The sequence below is a fragment of the Halichondria panicea genome, chromosome 11, assembly GCF_963675165.1.
Source record: "Halichondria panicea chromosome 11, odHalPani1.1, whole genome shotgun sequence".
In the NCBI taxonomy this organism is placed as follows: domain Eukaryota; kingdom Metazoa; phylum Porifera; class Demospongiae; order Suberitida; family Halichondriidae; genus Halichondria; species Halichondria panicea.
Genome location: NC_087387.1, coordinates 3,277,691 through 3,297,168, shown reverse-complemented (window position 1 = coordinate 3,297,168; position 19,478 = coordinate 3,277,691). Strand labels below are relative to the sequence as shown.

The following is a 19,478-nucleotide window of genomic DNA, read 5'->3' as shown; positions in this document are numbered from 1 at the left end:
GTACAGAGCAATCACAAGAGTTAAGAAAACGACGCATTAGTTGGTGGCTATTAGTTTTGTATGCCTCGAGAATTCCATTTAGTCAAAAAGAATAAACTGGTCCGTACTGCAAGTCTTCATGTGTGCATGTAGATGAAGATTAATATTGCAGTATTCCTTTCCATATAGCTGCTCAAATAAATTAATCAACAGCTCATCTGCTTCCTGCAACTGTTGCAAGCGACGACACAAAAGTGAACAAGCTTTGGTGAACAATTGCCAGCAGTTGAAATCATGCAGATCCTTTAAACAATGCGATGAAAACAATACAGTCCAATTGCGCCATTGTTCAGCAGTAAAACCAGAATATCCTGAGGATATTTTAGATGGTGTCCTTCCAACATCATTGGGTACTACAAAGGAATCCACAAGTGATTGAATTTCTTCAAACTGATTTTGTTTCTCTTCTCTTTCTTTCCAAATGCGTACCATGTGCTTGTACCATGTGCTTAGCAGTACCCAAAAGAAGGTTATGCATTGGGTCAATGACACACAGCAACAGGATCCAAATAATAATGGCAACTCAAGTAAGCAACTGTACCTACAACCATGTTCAATGACAGTTTGAGCTGCTTGTGTCTTAGCAGCAACGTGTTTTTCTGCAAAACGCCTGTGTGAGTTCGCATTCCTTAATTCCCAGTTTTCTCTATCAAAACCGGAAAAGTCGGCCTTTTCGCCAAAATGTTCCGTAGAAAAAGATTTTAAGCACTTCGAGCAGCCTTTTATGGCCAACAAATCCGCATACTTTGCATGCCGCGGGGATGTCGCAGGCAACACATATTAGAGCAGCACGGACTATCAATCTCAAGGACAACATCCGACCACAAACGTTTTAATTCCTCTACTAGCGGATACAAAAATGTGTTAATATTCTTTGAAGGTTCATGTGGTCCAGGAATAATTCCCACGATCATTATGTTGTTAGGCAAGAAACGATCCTTCCTTGGTAAATTATTGATTGCAATGTAAAGGACACCAAGTTTAACGGTCTAAACCAGTCCACATTCTAAACCAGTCCACATTTAAAGTTGTTGCATTTTGAGTGGGCAGATCAAAGGAAACACTGTGACAATATCTGCCATATGGCACAGGTCAAGCCTTGAACTGTGCCACTATCCTAGATACTGGCATAGTATGGCTGAAGTTACCTAAAGCCCACCCTCCACCCAGTAACCCTGCACCCAGTAACCTGAAACTGTCCCTTTTATAGTATAAACACTGATTCAGTGGTAGGCAAAAAACGTTTTTCATGCGTCTGGGTGCATTCCACAGCCACCACAAGTAGTTGAAACTAGTTGTCCTATAAAAGGAGTGATGTGTACACGGAAAGGAATGCACAAGGAATGCAATAAATCAGTTGTTACACAGCTCACTCGTGCGCACATTGGATATATTGGCTCAGTAGTGCCTTTGCCCTCGAGGCCTGCGGCTGAGACAATATATCCCATGTGGCACTCGTGCATGTGTCACAACTATAACTAAGTGCATAGTTGTATGGTAACGATAAGAAAGGGAAGGGATACCATTAACACCATTAACTATTTGAAACTGGTTCCAAATGGTACCATCATATATGTCGGCCAATATATTTGCTTCCGTTTTTCGTGGTCGCCACTCTTCACACTTTCTATGGAAATCAGGCTGAGACAAAAATTTTTTAAGGTAGTCAATTATATCTTAAGAATGGTACTACCGGATGATGTTCTTACAGTTTGCCATCTTTGAGGGTGATCTGGAAATGGGCATTTCATTGATTTGGCTAAGCCTCCAATGACAACTGTACATCGGTCTATTTCACTACAAGAAGGACAGCAGGCATATTTTTTGAAGTTATCAGCAGTCTTTCCTATTCTTGCCTGAGCAGCCGATACAGTTTTAGGAAGCTGAGCAGCAACGTCTTTAAGAGGCTGCGAAGACATCAATTGACTGTGCTACAAATGCAAAAAGAATTGATAGTCCAACATCCGAGACCTTGAAAGCATACTGCCATAAAAAAATGAATTTCAAACACCCTTCCACAAGCAATGAGTATTTCGTTAAGTGCTCTTCCTCTTCATCTTCAAACAAAATCTCTGTTCTAGAAACATCTCTGTTCTAGAAACATTATCCTGAATTTAGCAATGTTAGTACACAGTTAACTGACAACTTAAAATGCTTACCATATCCTCTGTATCAACTTCTACTTCAGGAGTTGTTGAATCGTCTGAAGAAACATGAACGATTTGTCAAAAAACTTATTGAAGTAGCTCTATTGAAGTAGCTCTATTGCATCCATACAATACAGATCTGAAGGTTCTACGCAACTAACCCATTTCATGGCATGACTGGGCCTGGGATGACTGGGCCTGGGATGAAAATGAAGATTGGCTTGAGTCAGAGAAATGGAAGTCTTCACTATCTGATCCAAATCACCTTTGTATTGCAGACTTTCACACTGCCAAACACGTTTTTTTCTGTCAAAGTAGAGCTTATAAAACTGTGTTTTAGAAAGTTGTTGATCGCAGTGTCCACATGACGTTTTTCTGACTCTGGATCTCTCACTGAAAGATCGATGCTCATATGAAGAGGACATAGACGGAGGACATAGACGCCATACTAAAATCGAATGGTGATATTAACAGGAAGGTTTCCATATGCTGACTTGGCACTTTCGAATTATGATCGCCCTCTATATATTTTCTTGTGCTATCAGGAGCACAAGAGTGCTATCAGGAGCACAAGAGTGCTCCCTGGCCCTCTGGAGTGCCCCTGGTGCTATCAATGAAGAGCCTTATAAATTTATTGTATGTAAGCCAATCCTATTAAATACATCATGGCTGAGTTAGTGGTTCATAATTATGGTTTCAGTGTTGATCATCTTGCATGTTGGAGGAGGCATGCATAAACATTTGAAACATATGCTTTGCTTCCAAATTTCATTGATTATACTACAGTCATGGTACAGAGACTATTAATGCACATTCGATGTAAACTTGTAACAGAAATTATGTTCAGGGAAGTGAAGTGATGTGTCCCTTCTTGCCCACAAGCATAGCATTCGGCATCTTTAAAACGGCATTCAGATGGTATATGATGGTATATAGGTAGTCTTTCCACATTGTGAGCAGGGTTGCTTCCTCCCACCAGTACGACTAGTAAGTTGATGCCTTTTAATGAGCGAGTGTTGCGATCTGCAGCTTCCATTCCTTGAGCCAAGGTCAGTTTCAGACAGTAGTCTCTTTTCTGTGCGTAGGAGCCTGTCACGTAGTGCTTCGTCCAGGAATGCCTCGAAGTTGCAATGAAGAAGTGCAGCCTGCCGGAGTGCGGCGAGTTAGATGCGGTTTGGTTCCGTCTGTGGAAATGAAATCGTTCAGCGATCACAGACCGAGTTGGCGAGTTGGTTCAAAGTGCTTGGTTAGAGCAGCAGTAATTTCCGCAAGTGCGAACAGTTTACTCAATAGAGTATACGTAGTTGGACCAATAGTGGTCAAGAGTGCAGGGGCTCTTTTGTAGCTAGAGATCAACGAGTGTCAGGATTGAATTCAGTGAGAGTTCCGAGCACAGGGGTTGCCATTGTGAGCCACAATCCTCGTCGCCAAATGTGATATCTTGAGAAGATTCAATTTAATTCAACTCTGATTCATACAGGGTATTTATACACAAACGAAAACTCAAAGAATGTTCTAGAAAGAGAACTAAACATAAAAAAATTAAATAGAATACAGACATTACATCATCATTACAGTAAGCATAATTCACCACTAACACCGTAAATTCTTGCCAGGGCATGAATGTTCAAGATATAAAATCATCACATGACGCACGGGAGAAAGCTCTGCAAGCAAACAAACTGGTATGTGCACACCAATGATTTAGCCATCATCAAAGGATTCAAGAAAGAGGATGGCCCAGCTCTCGACAATTTTCCATTCGTTGGAAATCTAACTCTCCAGGTTCGTATTATTAACTTACAGAAGATTCAAAGAAAATGTGTTTAAATTAGTGTTTAGTCAATGCTTGCCAAGTTTTAATAATATATCTTTTGTACAGATACGCACATATACGCACATCCCAGATACGCACATCCCCACATCCCAACATTCATGTGCATCAGTTATACCGAAGATGCACATCTTAGAAAAACACATTGTTGAGTGACTGATGGGAGAGCAAGGAGAGCAAGGAGCGGAGTCTATCCATGCGTATTTCAATATCAATATCGAAACATACCGAATGGTGTTGAGAGACTTCGCTGTATGATGAAGCATCACTTTGTCCATATAGCGCATAATGTAGCAAAAGAAGACAATCTTTTATCCCCTTTTATCTTTAAGATAACACATGACTCTCTGAGTGGCCGACATAACGGCCATAGTATAGTGGGCAGAGTGATTTCTGAATTGCAGATTGTTACCGTCACCACTAGGATTGTGAGAGAATAAGTAGCTACAGTAAACTACTGTTTAAACGAGAAGCGTGGGTTTTAAAGTATTGCTCTACGTTCGCGATTGTTTAGTACCTGATTACGCGTATAAAAGGGTAATTCATAGCATGCGCTTTGCAAATGGCAGCTTATTCAAACTCTCTTTGCTCACCTACATACACCCAACATACGCAACATAGATTAACTTACACATATTATAAAAAAAATACCGGCCAGAACACATGGCAGACAAAAAGTTTTTTTACAAATGGCTTCAGGTAGTTCAAGTAGCAATGGAACGACAGTGAGTAAAACAATACATGAGTAAAACAATACAAAAAGTCAAAATAATTCATTTGAACCGTACAGGTGAGCAACTTCCTGACACATTTGTTAGGAGACTCCGCGAGTGGAAACCACTCCCCTTCTCTCAGGAAAAAGGGCTGCTGTGTTGAGAGTTGTCCCAGTGCGTGAAGAATGTCACGCTGCCACAAGAATGTAAACGTCACACACCGCCCACGCGCTAACTACATGACTGTATTACTGCACAAAAATATTATCGGCCTCGAGTATAAGTACATCACTGGCGGTCTGTTATCGAGGCTGAAATAATATCACCCACGCATTACTCATTTTGTGGTTTGTTCTAATTGCATTCCAACGGGACAACTCTCAACACGGCAACTTGCCAGTCCCCAGAGCCCAGAGTGGTTTCCAGTCTAGCGAGTTCTTTCGTGACAAATTGTTCTGTCCAGTTGAGCCATTACTACTGACGACCCAGAAACCCCAGACTCGGAGTCACAGCAAGATCAAGTCCTAGAAATGTGATATTCAACATTAGAAAACTTCTCTGGCCACCCTCGTGGATACCGACACAACCCAGAGGTCCCAGTTCATGAATCACTGCCCGTGTGTCACTCAGTTGCGTCCAGACTTCCTGCGAGGATCTTGTGGTCCTCATCCTGCCAATGACGAGAAGAGACATAGGCTATACAGAGACATAGGCTATACAAGAGGTTACTGAGTGACTTACGAGTGTGGGTAGACGACGAATACCTTGAAAGGAAGGAGCGCAGGACAGCGATACAAGATAGGCGGGAAATAATTCCAAAATGTGTCATTACAGTACGTGAACTCTTATATTGGCAATTACATAATTACACTGTACCTTTCACACATTGTAGGAGATTAGGTCGAGGTACCCTAGCACCTATCGGGACTATCGATCGGTCAACATTCGAGGCTGAGACGGACTACCCGTCAGATATGGAGAACGAATCCACCCCCACTGAGTGACTGTACGTATCATGTAGTAGTGAAGAAGTACATGTATAATTATGTACATGTAAACTCAGAATTAATTATCATCAAAATTGTCATCGTCTGAATAATCGGGAGCCCATCTTCAATATCTGAGCTGTCCTTTTCATAGTCACTCTCGTCCTCTAATTCTCTAACATAAAAAAATGTACGTAAATAAACGTATACAGTGTAAAGTCTTACATGTATCTTTTGGGTAATATACATAGCCCACAGTAAATCAACAAAATTGTAGGTCTTCTTCACCAACACCTTCATTGCAGGTCGGCGTAGATCTCGGACCTTTTTCATACTAGTGTACGAACGATTCACATTCTCATTCTATAATGACACAAGGATATGAAGTAACAGTACAAAAAAAATGTTGTACTTACCCAGTCCAGGACGGCCAAATTCATTCGCATTAAAAATGTCTTCGACGAAAAGTGAATACGTTACGTTAGCATCTGGTGTTAGCATCTGGTGATTGAAGGACTCGACCCAGTATGTATCGCGACACTGAATACAAAACAATGACCACAATACTCACATGTATGTGTGTTGTGACAGTGTATATTATACGTACATGTACAATCATAATACTTACTCTGCAAAAGTATTGGGCGTTTCGGTAGACGTATGTTGCCTTCAAGTGCTTGATCAAAGCTTGTGTGGCCTTACTTGTGTGGCCTTACTACAGGTTAGCTTGTCTTTGCTGGGGGTGTAGAGCCGTCATGTGGCAAGACGAAGTTGTGTGGCAATTGGTGTGTTCTCCCTACACAAATTCATGTACATGTACAATGAGAACTCGTTACGCATAATTATATCATTACACACGTACCCAATTTACCTTTGGCTTATAGTGATTTGGAATGTTAAGTATCAAATCCTGCAGTTGATCAGGAGAGGCCTCACAATTCTTCATTGACCAGTAGAGGTAAATCTTGATACTCTTCCCTATAATTACGTGTATGTACAATTGAATTGTGACGTGCATACAAGTATTCGACTTACGTTTGTCAGTGAGTTCTGGGAACCACGTCTTCCCTCTGTCCCTAACTAGGCCTTATTTTTTGTACCTACACACCAGAATTATACACATGTACGTACATGTACTACAGCATAATAATGTATACACTGATCTTACCGTGCCAAGTATCGTAGGAATTTATGAGCCCCAATTCATTTGTCACATATTTGGACACCTGTGCCTGCATGTCATGGGCTACCTCAAGGACTTTGAGACCTACGTCATGTACATTGTACGCTCAAGTAATAACAATGCACTTGAAGGAGAACAAGCTTGGTACACGCTAGTTCCCTTGTCTGAGCAGTAGAGTGATCATTCCGGGAAAGAGTTGATACCAAGTATCTTCTTGGTACTGCGAAAACGCGTTCACTCAAAATACGTATGAATAAGACACATTACATTACCTTCCAGACAAGCAAGTACAGTGGTGTGGTACACATTGGCTGTTGACTCATGTAGGGCATCAGTGATGACCCACTATATCAAAGAGGCATCAACAGCAAAGGAACACACCTCTCCCCCTTTGGCGATATATTCTGGGTGTTGCATCACATCATACACAGCAGACATACACAGCAGACATCTTGTGCTCAATGTACCCCAGCTTTTGGTACACTACGGAAAATACATTGTATGTGAAATGTACTGTCAGTACAAGTATTAGCAGAACAGACCTTGTCGAATGTAACTGCTTGTCGAATGTAACTGTGCCCAACGTTTCCTAACCGACAAAACTGAGTAAAGTTGGTATATTGGGATGGCAGAAGCCCAGCACATGTAAATCCATGAACCATCCTCCGCACACAAAGATACTATTAACACACCTGGCGAAGAAAATATTGGGTAAATCATACTTTTGGTTCACTAAAATGGCCTGCAAATACACGAGAACTCGACCACGTCGTTGTCGACAATGGAAGAGAGCTCGCCCTTTCTATAAAATATACAGTTTCTTGTTTAACAGATTCAAGCTCCCAGGTACTTCTTGCCGCACCACACTGACATGGCGTGGCAAGCCCTTTCACCAAATCCTTGTCTGGGGTACAGGTTGGTTCGTCTTTGTACACGCCTATAAGAACGATACTCTTTACTCTTGCTATTCTTAGCTGCTATTCTTAGTCGTCATGAAAGATTTCACAGCTGAGCAATCACTAATAACAGGGGGGGTGGGATGAGAGCCAGAGATGGAGAAACAGAGTGTTGTGCTGGTGTCAATAGCCTCAATAGCCTCTGCTGGAAAGCTTCTTTCTCCACTTGGTCCATATCAAGAGTGTATCTCACACGCTTTCTCAAAGAAGTAGTTGCCATTTTTAACTCAACGCTACGTGTGCAATGATGAGAAGCGCATCTATACGCCCATATAAGTGTGGCAGAGCTGTACAAGGCAGCTATGAAGTGACTTTCTTAGTGCTCGCAGAGAAAAATAAACGCGTCCTGGTTGCCATTTTTTGGCCGGGCCCTTCCCCTTTTATACCCACGCTTCTCGTTTTAAGATGCAAGATCTATTACATAACATAATACATAGTAGTATGTCATTGTCCAGAACACAACATTGAATTGAATTGAATTAAATAATTTTATCTCTCTAAGGTCCCCACAACAAATGAGATGGGCAGATCAAAGCAATCCAGTGCTCATCACTGCCATGGCTAGCACTGAATAATGCAGTAGATTTCTTTAAGAGATATCCATTTGGGCCCACCCATACTCAGTTGGTCCCGATACTACTTTTACAACTACTAGTGGGAAGAAAACCTTACCACTAAATTCCTTCAAAACACATGTCTTTTATTACGATTTATATGACCAGTCAGACGAGTTTAACGTCATTGGGTGCAGGCGCCCTCATTGCACTGGATGACGTAATGCCCTCGGGGCCTGCGGCCCTCGAGCATTATATTGCTCCAGTGCAATATATGGCATGTTGCACTCTGGCTGGGCAATAACTAATACATACATGTAGATAACAAGTACACAGGTCTTTTCTTGGTCTTTTCTTCTTAGATATTATATACACTGAACTACAGATCCTGGAAGAATCAATTTTCTTTTTTCTTGAGGTCCTGTGGTAAGCCACATAATAACAACAATAGCTGCATGTAAATAAGTCTTTTCTTGTCAGTGACTTTGATAAGCTAACTTTAATTCATTATAGATAACACTCTTGAGCGAAAGCAAAAACATGGCGAGAGGCATTAGCACAGCGCCAGCTTGAACACTAGTATTATTATAGTTGTAAAATACTGGGTTGACATACATTTTTGTGTCGTCTGGTAAAGTACAGTGCTCCAACCAAAGATTTTATTTTTCACATTTCAGTTCATATCTTTAAAAGTATAAGTGCTTTAAAAGTATAAGTGTTTTGTTCAATATGAGTACAGGTATTGAAAGATAAAGTATTGGCGCTTCTCTTCTCTTGGACCACCTCCTGTTACATCATATTACATCATCACTACAAGATGGCTTCCTGAAGAAGAGCACTGACGAAAATATGTTAGGCATAGAACTAGCCTGAGTTAAGATCTGAATTTTTTTGTGCATAAACTACTACAATATGTTGCTCAACTTTTAAGCCTCAGCGGAAGTCTTAGACACTAGTAAGTACTGAGAAATAAATGTGGTAGTAAATGTGTTAGGCATAGAAGTTTTGTACGTGTAGTTTTCCTTTAGAGAAACTGCAAGAGTCTCTTCGTTTGCTAGAGCAGCCCTTCTTTAGAGCAGCCCTTCTTGCACAAATTTCTTGTTTTGCTACTTTTGCTGACGTAAGCAATTAATTTCCCTGATTTGTGACATCATAAAATCATCGCTCATGTGATGCCTACTGTGATGCCTACTGCAACTGCACAATTGTCAAATCAAACATCATGGAGGGCGTGTCAAAGCTATTGAAACGTTAAAACAAAGTGGCGTTTTGTGTGGTTCTTTGCTTCTGTTGTACTGTGCTGGCTATAACTCAAGGTATCTGTCTTATAATATTATACTAAAATAATACATCCCGCTGTTCCAGTCTCTTTGGTTGGAGCACTGTACTGGTTTGAAGTGAGAAGTGAGATGTTATAGAACGGTATTGCGAGCTGCTTTGCTCCTTCTTTAACCTCCCTGGTATGGCCTTCATTGGACATCCTCTTCTACAATAGTGACTTCCTCCATAGAGATAGTTTGCTTGTTTTAAAAAATACGGAAACAAACGAAGTACTTATCCACTGCAGATGTGAGTGTCTTCCGTTTGCTTGATCTGTGTGGAGATGGCGTAGATGGCGTACTTGATGTTCCTCCCTAGTTAGTTTCCTAACGACCTTACTGTATTTTCTTACTTATAGTCTACGCTATTTTCAGCAGTCCCATGGGATCATATCAAGAAGCTGCTGTAGGTTTTCCTTTTGTGTCTAGGTTTGGCTATGTCTAGGTTTGGCTATGTTGACAGTGAAATTGATTGCATCACTGTTCACTACTTCAAGATGATCTTTAGTAGTCTTTTCTCGTTGGCCATCTGGTGAAGGTTATGTTCCTCTTGGAGGTCTTTTAGTACTCTTCCTTCTCGTGTTTGGCTATTTGTGACAGGCTCTGGGAAAACCAGACTATTGGAGCAGAATTTAGTATTGAGCTACAGCTAAATTTATGCCTACAGTATAAAATCTCAAATAAAATGTTATTGATGTATAAGTATCTACAGTCCTTTTACTACCTCTCTGTAAAATCTGATGCTCTAAATCCAACTCTTTCCATCGAAACGCTTCGTCCAAACTTTTGCTATTACCTTATTTTTCCTAATTAAGCAATCTTTGAGAGCCGTTTTTCTCGATACTACATTTTACGGCTTCGAGTTTCCAACGCACATAACTCGGGTATGAAACTAGGTATGTGAACACTAAGCATATCATTGTGTAGGCAATGCTCTGCTCTATCACTTGGTACATTAATCACCAAAATTTTAGTCTGCTCCAATAGTCTGGTTTTCCTAGAGCCTGTCACATTTAGTATAATTATGGTCTTTCCATACAACACAAGGATGTGAGTTGTGTAGGTGCTGGAAATCTTCTATGCTCGACGGCACCCAAGTAGAGGTGTGCATTTTGGAGGAGTTCGCATTCTGTTTCCAGATCATTCCAGATCACGTCGACGCTTGGCTGGAATATTGTTTTCAAGCGGATCATTACCCTCCTTGCCTATTTCTGTATATATTGTATTCTTTGGGTATGGGTATAAATTCTGAGTTTAGTATTTCATCACTAAGGAGGGAGGAGGGAGTTAAGTTGTTCACTTGCTAGCAGCGCTACTTCTACAGGGTTCTGCCTACAGTGGTCGTTTAGGTAAGCTGCGACCACCACTAGATATTTTCCGACCACCACTTAGCCACTGCTTTACATACTGGCTTGTCCAGTTTAGCTGCTAGTCTGTCTTGATGTGCCTTATATAGAGCTAACTATTAATTGAACTCTACTGCGCATCTTGACTAGCTAGTTATACTCTGCAGGAACCTGCTAAGGAAGCTAGAGAGTAAGCACTGATTATGACCCTGTGATGAAGAAATCAGCTGCAAGTACAAAAATGTACTGTATGCTTACAACACATGCATGTTCAAATTTGTGTCCCCCTTCCCGTACACACCCCGCGAATTTTCCCCCATGGGCAGAACCCTGCTTCTAGCATTATAGCGATGTTACATATGATCCATGGTAGGTTACTAGTTGTTGAGTTAGTGAGGCATCATAGAATGGAAAGGCACAGCACCAACTTTCATCTGTGCACTGCAGACTCTGCTGTACTCATGCAGATGTGGAACGCACCACTACAGTTTCCACAGGGATATTTCCAATTAATAGGGCCAGGATTTAGTTCCCCAGGATTTGGAACTAAGACTGTCATTAGCTTGGGTGTAGATATCTTTGATTTCGAATTTGAGCCCATATCTTTGATTTCGAATTTGAGCCCATCATTTTCTTCAGGAGAAATCAGATGTCACTAACATTTCCATTGGTCAGACTAATTGGTCAGACTAGAGATTCAGTGTACTGTACCAGTGGCTTTACGATCAATTACCCAGACAGTGTCACCTGGATCTGGAGGTGGCTTCCCCGTGTTCATTTGACTGTGCAGCACCTTCGTCTTGTTTTGGTTCCCGTGTTGGGGGGACATGGTCATGTTCGGTATGTCCGGTATGTCCAGTATAGATTCCATCTGAGGTCCGGAAGTTTCGTTTGCTGTGTTCTTTAACGGACTGTACCAGTGGCTTTACGATCAATTACCCAGACAGTGTCACCTGGATACAGTTGTGGTAAGTTCCATGGTGAGAATCAAATTTGTCTCAAAGTTTAATGCGTGGTGCGAGTTGACCATAATTGGTACTGTTGACTTCAACTTTCTCAACTCTGTATCCAATGGTAAGCATCTAGGTAGGGCTTGATAGTTTTCACTGCCCTCTGGGTGGTAGGGGCTGCTTGTCTTGTGTACATAGTCTTCTGCAAACTTAGTGTATTGCTGAGAGGGTCCATTGTCGGAAATGACCTCATCTGGTACTGCGATTTTTTTACACCTTGCAATAAGGCAAATTAACGCATGCGCAGAATTAAGGTTTGAATCTGAATTATATAGCCAAAGATTACTCCGAAGTACAGTAGATTTAGCTGATGGCTGTGAGAGGAGGAAGTTCAACTTCATGTGAATCAAAGAGGACATCTGCCTACAGTGAAGACCTTCGGATGGAGGATGGTGTGGCAGCGTGAGGTTGAAAAGCTTTCCCTGAAAAATATTGCTTTAAATCTGTCTGTAGATGCTTCTACTGTTTACAGGATTGTGAACACTTTTCAGACAACTGGAACAGTTATGAAAAAGTTATACTCCTCCCTATCAAGATGACAAGGCCAGTGCAGCTAACTGTGCTTATGCTTGTTTTAGATAAGCCTGGGATCTATCTGTGGGAAATCCAGTATGAATTAAGCTGGATGTTTGGTTTAAGCATCAGCCTTTCATCTCTGTGCACTTTTCTGAAGAAGAATAATTTCAGTAGAAAGAAGATGCAATTAGTAGCTTCACAGAGAGATGAAGAACTTAGAGCTAGTTATGTCAGTGAAGTTTCAATGTACGAAGATCATTTTCCTATTTTCATTGACGAGACTGGCTGTGACCGACGAAATGCTCTCCGTAAGTATGGATATGGAGTGCGAGGCATGCCTGTCAAATGCCAAAAACTACTTGTGAGAGGCGAGCGTGTTTCAGCGATTGCAGCTATGTCAATCAATGGTATTGTAGATCTTAAGATTGTACGTGGGTCTGTTAATGGAGATGTCTATGTCGATTTCATTGAAAAGCAGTTATTACCACACCTCATGACTTTCGATGGGTATAATTCGAATAGCGTTGTAATAAAGGATAACTGTTCAGTACATCACGTAACTGGCTAGGCAACAGGTGTAGCCAGTGTTATTCGTGAGATGGGAAGTCTGGTCCATTATCTCCCTCCCTACAGCCCTGATTATAACCCCATTGAGATGCTTTTCAGTAAAGTTAAGTCGTCAATCAGGCTAATGGAACTGGAATTGAGTGCTACAATGGATATCGAGACTACTAGCTGCATTTTCAACAATAACAAAAGAAGACTGTGAAGCATGGATTGAATCGTGTGGAATATACAGTTCTAAATACTGAACAGACTTATATCACTTGCTGTTTTGTATGTTCTAAGTTTATCACATAACATTGTACTTGCATGAATGAATCATTACAAAACATTAATCTTTACTGTAACATATACCTGTACCTGTACATGAATGACAAAAGAATATTATGTAAGGTTACGTAGAGCATCAAAAACAATAGCCTTTTGTTCAGCAAGTTGAGAGGCCGAGATAATGTTGTCCTCAAAAAGTTCTTGTAGGAACCGTAGTTGTTGTAAATTCTTTGATCTTAAATCAGTGCATTTTCCAGGTGAAACTCCTACAATTCCCGAATCAGGTCTTGAACTCGAAGCGGCTGGACGATTTTGAGGAGTTGAAAACGCTTTGGCAATTGCTTCAGCAGCTCCAGCAAAGGTTTCAGCAAGGGAGTCCTTTTTCAGGCATTTCTGAGGCATTCCAGTAATCATTGGCACATGTGGAGTAGTCGTCATGGGTACCACACTGAATCAGGTGTATTGTAGGTCGATTCGTCATGCTGATTCTTAAGCTTGCCATATATCTCCTCAAGTTTATCCTCTGCGTTATTGCTGCTTTCCTTTCTTTCTACTAGGTTCTGGATTTATATCACTATCTTTTTCAGCATCTATATCTTCACATGTTTGCACCCAGAAAGATATCTCACAAGAACTATTTGCTTTTTCGTACATAACCTTGAGATCTTTGGCTGAAACAAGCAACACCTTCGCAGATTGACGCCCATCGAAGTAGCCCACATCTACTGAACTGTTAGGTAACTCATCCCCGAGTTCAGTATCAATTTGTGTTTTTAATTGAGAAACACTTTCAAATTTTCCTTTGAAATCATGTAGTTGTCTTGTTATTGCTTTCTTGCGCTTTACAGGAGTCAAGACGTTAACTTTGTACTGATAAACAGGTGCTGTTATCGGGAACATGACATAATTATTATATCTATATCTTACAGACAGTACACAATTATTTAATACCTTTTGAGGTTGAGAAACACCAGGAGGCTGATGACAAGTAGAATTCTGTACTATATTTGCTAGGACTTGACCTTGATTGCTAGTTATAACACGAAAAGATGTACCACACCTAGACTGAGAGTTAGACATGTTGATCAGCAAGCCAGACTGAGAGACACTAAAGCAGGGTACAAATTAGTACTGGTTTCCAGAATCTTCACTGTGAACGACCACGAGGTCTAACGCATGCGCATGCGCAGGTAACCCACACGTACAACATTGCAAAATGTACTGAAATCGCAGTATTCCATGCCGTGCAAAGATGGACTTCATGTGTTGAATGATAGAATGATAGATTCTGACGTGAGGCTTTGAAGTAAACTCATCTCAATCCAATGAGTCCAGGGTAGGTGGCTTTTTCCATTCGAATAAGTTGGTGGCAACTTTCTTCCATGGTCGAATTGGGGTTGGTTGGAGTGGTTCTGCTCTCTGTGTCTGACAGTCTCGCACGATCTGCTCCAACTGAGTGGATAAACCTGGCCACCAAACCGATTGCATTGCGGATACCTTGATGACCAGTGTGCAGCGTTTCTTTCTGGAGATCGGCTGGCATTACGACTCTTATCAGGATTCCTTCTTCTATTGCTAGTCCCGGTGCTAGCGTCACTTTATGAGTGTTCCATAGACTCTAGTTGGCCAACCAAGTTGTTGGCCACTCAGGGTCATCTTGCTGGGTCATTTGCTATGCTTTTCGGATAACAGCTGGCTGACAGCTTGTGGAATATACATTTCCACTTGCTTCCCGATGTTTTTCTGACTCTGAGACAGGGGCTGTCACCAAATCTTTCCCGGGTAATGGTGAATTAGTCAACACGTAATGGTAACTCATCGAGGAGTTTTGTACTGATAAGCGGAACAAGTGGTTTGTGGTCGGTTGTTTGTGGTCGGTTTCAACGTGAAAGTAAGATAATCGGAGAATCTTTCACAGGGGCCCATGTTAGGCCCATGTTATGGCTCTTTCTCGATTTGGGCATATCTTTGCTCGGTAGACCTTGAGATGTAGGCCACGGGACGGAGGTTGCCATTTGCATGAGGACAGCACCCATCGTCTGGTACGATTGTGTCTCCTGTTTGAGCTAGCACTGGGCTCTCGGTCATTGCTTCTTCTCTTTGGGGTGGCTCCAGCACCAAGCGTTTATCTTCGGCAGGAGTTCCCGCAGAGGTTTTGTCATTTCTGCCAGGTGAGGGGTGAATTTGGTCAGATGGTTCACCATTCCCAAGAATTTGCGTACATTTTTGGGCTCTGGTATCTTCTGAATTGCATTGATCTTGCCAGGATCAGAGCTGATTCCTTTGTCGAAAAGGAGAAACTTGACATTAGTACTGGAAAATGTTAGTACTGGAAAACGTACACTTCTCTTTGTTTAGGAGCGTCCTTAGTACAGCGTGTAGTCTCTGATCGTGTTCATCCTGAGTTTTTCCATGAACTAGCACGTCGTTCATGAGACAAACAACTCCGTTTAGCAAGTTTGTCATTCTGCTTTCATTCTGCTTTGGAAATGCTCGGGGGCTGAAGCGATCCCGAAAGGTAGTCTGTTGAACTGATATCTGCCCGCAGGCGTGATAAACGTTGTGAGTAGGGATGAGCAAGAGGTATCTGCCAGAAACCAGAATTAGTATCTAACTTCGAGAAATATCGAGCTTGTGCAAGGGAACAGCTGGCATGACGTTTGTATTTAGCTTTGTGAGGTATTCTTAAGGCACACCACTCCGTCAGTTCCTCAACTCGAGAGATCACACCTAGCTGTTCCATTCTGTTCAGTTCTTTCTTAACAGCAGGGAGTAAGGGGATAGATACCCTTCTTGGCGTACTCAAAGCGAAAGGTTTGGCTCTTTCTTTGAGCTGAATTCGGTATTCTCCCGAGAGCTACCTCGCTTGGGGAAGAGAACTTCGGGTTGGGTTGTCTGGACACTCCTCACTCGTGACAATAGCCCCAGTGCTGGTTGTCGTAGTAACGGGTGTTGTAGCTCTTTCACCACTTGTTCAGTTTGTTGATTGTTCAGTATCAGTTCTGCTTGTAACATGCCTTGTACCTGCAGTTTATTCTGGCTCGGTCCTCTTAGTACGTTGACTTTGAGCTTGATCTTCCAGCAACATTCTTCGACAGTGCCTACGCTCCCGGTTGAGCGACTTTCTTTTGGCACTTCCCACAGACAGCTGGGCACCTCGTTCGATCATGCCAGGATTTTCCACACCAGCTACAAGTCTTGCCTGGCCACTTCCAATTTGTTGTTTCTTAATTGCTTCAGCTTGTCTGACTTGATTCACAGCTTTGTCTAGTGTTAGTTCCGCATCCAACTGGAGCTTCTCTGATAACTTGGCATAAACGATCGCGTATCATTTCATCATGTAGAGCACTGTCATACAGATCTGTGACAAAGGCGTCCACAGGCCTCATATTGATTCGCCGTTCAAATATAGTGTTCCTTCTCTAGTGTTCCTTCTCTTCACAAAGTGCAACTCGAACTTTTGTTTTACCGTAGCGTAGACTTTCTTCTCGTCTTCAGTCAGTCCAAACGATCGGAGAATATCATCGGCATCGTCACCCATGGAATAAATCAGCATGTTTACCTGGACTTCTGGACTCTTCTCGAATAGCCCAGATGCACTTTCAAATCTCCAGGTAAATTGACTTGATATGTTGCTACACTTGAAAGGAGGATGAGTATCCTACTTCTGACACCATGTAGCCGCTAGGATTGTGAGAGCTACAGTAAACTACTCTTTTAAGTTCAACATGTGTTTAAGATGCAAGATCATAATACTGCGCATGCTCAGTCGATATAGGAGCTGCACTATTACATAACATAATACATACATTGTCATTGTCCAGAACACAACACTAACTACAACAGACATGTTAAGAGTCTTGACTTTGTACATGTACAGGGAATTTGACACATGCAGAGCAGTATAGAGGCGCAAGCCCCTGATAACTGGTCGCTTCCGCTTCTCAAACCTAAGCCGCAAAGTTGGAGAAGAATCTGCTCATCTCCAACTTTGCGGCTTGAGTACCCTTGCATGTTGACTCGAGTCTGTCTGCAGAGATCAGCAAATTTGTTTGCCGTGGAGAAAGAACATTTAACGTTCCTTCTTTTTTGTCTCCACTATGCGAGCATGCGCAAAAACGCACCTCTTCACAAAACACATCTATAGTATATAAAATGCACCCCTCTACAAAACGCACCTCTCTGAAAAAGTTACCTCAGTCCTACAAAATGCAACTCCATACAAAACGCAATCAGAGGAGGTGCGAAGCACTTAACCTTAGCTGCCGTTGTGTTAATTGCATGCCAGTCTCATGAATTAGCCGCCCTTCCTCCTGAGAAGGGCAGCTGATTACCAAAGATATCTCTCACTTGCACTGAGGAGATATCAAGCATTCAAGAGCTTCCACAACTGAAGATATGAGATGTGGAATGCTCTTCAGAGGCACATTTTACACTTTACACTGTCAAGTTGTCCCAAACGAATGGATCCCTCGTTGCCATTAATTATTACTGTTTATCAAATGCCTTCATTTGATTATATACTACAATGTGCCAGTTGATCATCCTCCCTCACAAGTTACTGCAATATAACTGACCACAACTAATTTGGACATTGATAATCATGAGCATTTAATATAATTATTCATGGCTAACAGCTAATCAAATGTGTATAATTATATGATGCATGTTATTGCTGCACTTGATCGAATTTCAATAGAAATGTACAACAAAAAATGAACATGAGCGGCTATTAGAACATGATTGTTTATAGTCGTGCGAGTGTTACAATTATAAATTACATCAACAATTAAATTAATGCAATCATTGGAAATCGATCAACGCAAAATTAGGTTAAGCGGCAACAGTACTTAAATTAACATTAATTGGCCATACGCCTTTCGTTATTTTAGCAAAAAAAAACCTGGGCCCATACGGTATATACCAGTCACTGACATAATTATTTGACCCACTTCAATTTTACAACAGCAATGTCATTCCTTATGAGGGCATCGTACACAGCATCCCGTGCTTCCTTCACTACGTCCAAAAACGCAATTGCATTTGGAGTCACAGGATTGTCAGGTTCAACATGTACTTCTATAATTATATAGGTACAAGGACAACTTCGTCAATAAGTACACTTGCTTTCAGAGTACTTCTGGATATAGTTTTCCTTAATACATCCGATCACCTTGAAAGGTATGGTGTGTGACTGTTTCAGACTCTGCGTCTGAATAGTCTGGGGTTCCGTTGGCCGAAAACGAACAACAATTCCCCTTACTATTATTACCGTCTTGTCTTGTGGATGTATAGCACTTGCCACTTCCAAATAACAAACACCTTGCCGTTAATTCTCATGCAATCCATCGACGTTGACCACATTGGCAAACTCAGGTGTGAATACTAATGAGGAAGAATGCTCGAGCTCATCAAAATCTTCATTTCTTGTTGTATCTTGAACTGGTTTGGCAACAAGGAGTTGAATGAGCGTCACATGCACATTAACTGTGTGAACGAGAATGGATTATTAAAATGTAAAACAGAGAATAAAACTTACTTGTGTGCGTTTAGCCTAGCTGCTTTGCGGTCAAGTATTGAGCTGCTCCCTCCCACAGTCAAACACAGGGAGAATGAGATTTTGGCCAGGCTCTGGCCTTTGTTGCATGTAGCATGCATGTACGGTCGACTTTTGTATGGTCCACTTTATACGTATATATGTTGGCCTCAGAATGTATATGCATATGCATGGTCCAGAGATTGCTTCTTTTAATCATAGATGATGGCTTCTTATGGTTGTTTTGGAGTGTTCCATGACATGATTCTATTGATGGCAAGCTCTTTGCTCCAGGCTGTCTTATGTTGTACTCTCAGCTTGTTGGTTAGTCTCACGAATTAGCCGCCCTTCCTAGGAAGGGCGGCTAATTCATGAGTCTGGCATGCAATTAACACAACGGCAATTAGAGACCTAAGTAGGGTCACACCAAATTGATCTTGTGTTTCACGGACTTTTAATCTCCAAAAACAGACCAGGGTGGCAGGCAAAAAAAACCACAAAAAGT

General features: G+C 41.6%; 1 long non-coding RNA gene across 1 annotated transcript; it reads right to left on the bottom strand.

Moving 5' to 3' along the window:
• Positions 1-1,189: 1,189 nt before the first annotated feature.
• LOC135343875 (uncharacterized) lies at positions 1,190-18,970 on the bottom strand. Its single transcript, XR_010397238.1, has 10 exons — positions 7,445-18,970; positions 7,175-7,385; positions 6,888-7,122; positions 6,755-6,819; positions 6,591-6,697; positions 6,348-6,515; positions 6,136-6,259; positions 5,945-6,082; positions 5,475-5,894; positions 1,190-5,403 (listed from the first exon to the last, which is right to left on the bottom strand). It is a non-coding gene; the product is annotated as an uncharacterized LOC135343875 (long non-coding RNA).
• Positions 18,971-19,478: the final 508 nt, after the last annotated feature.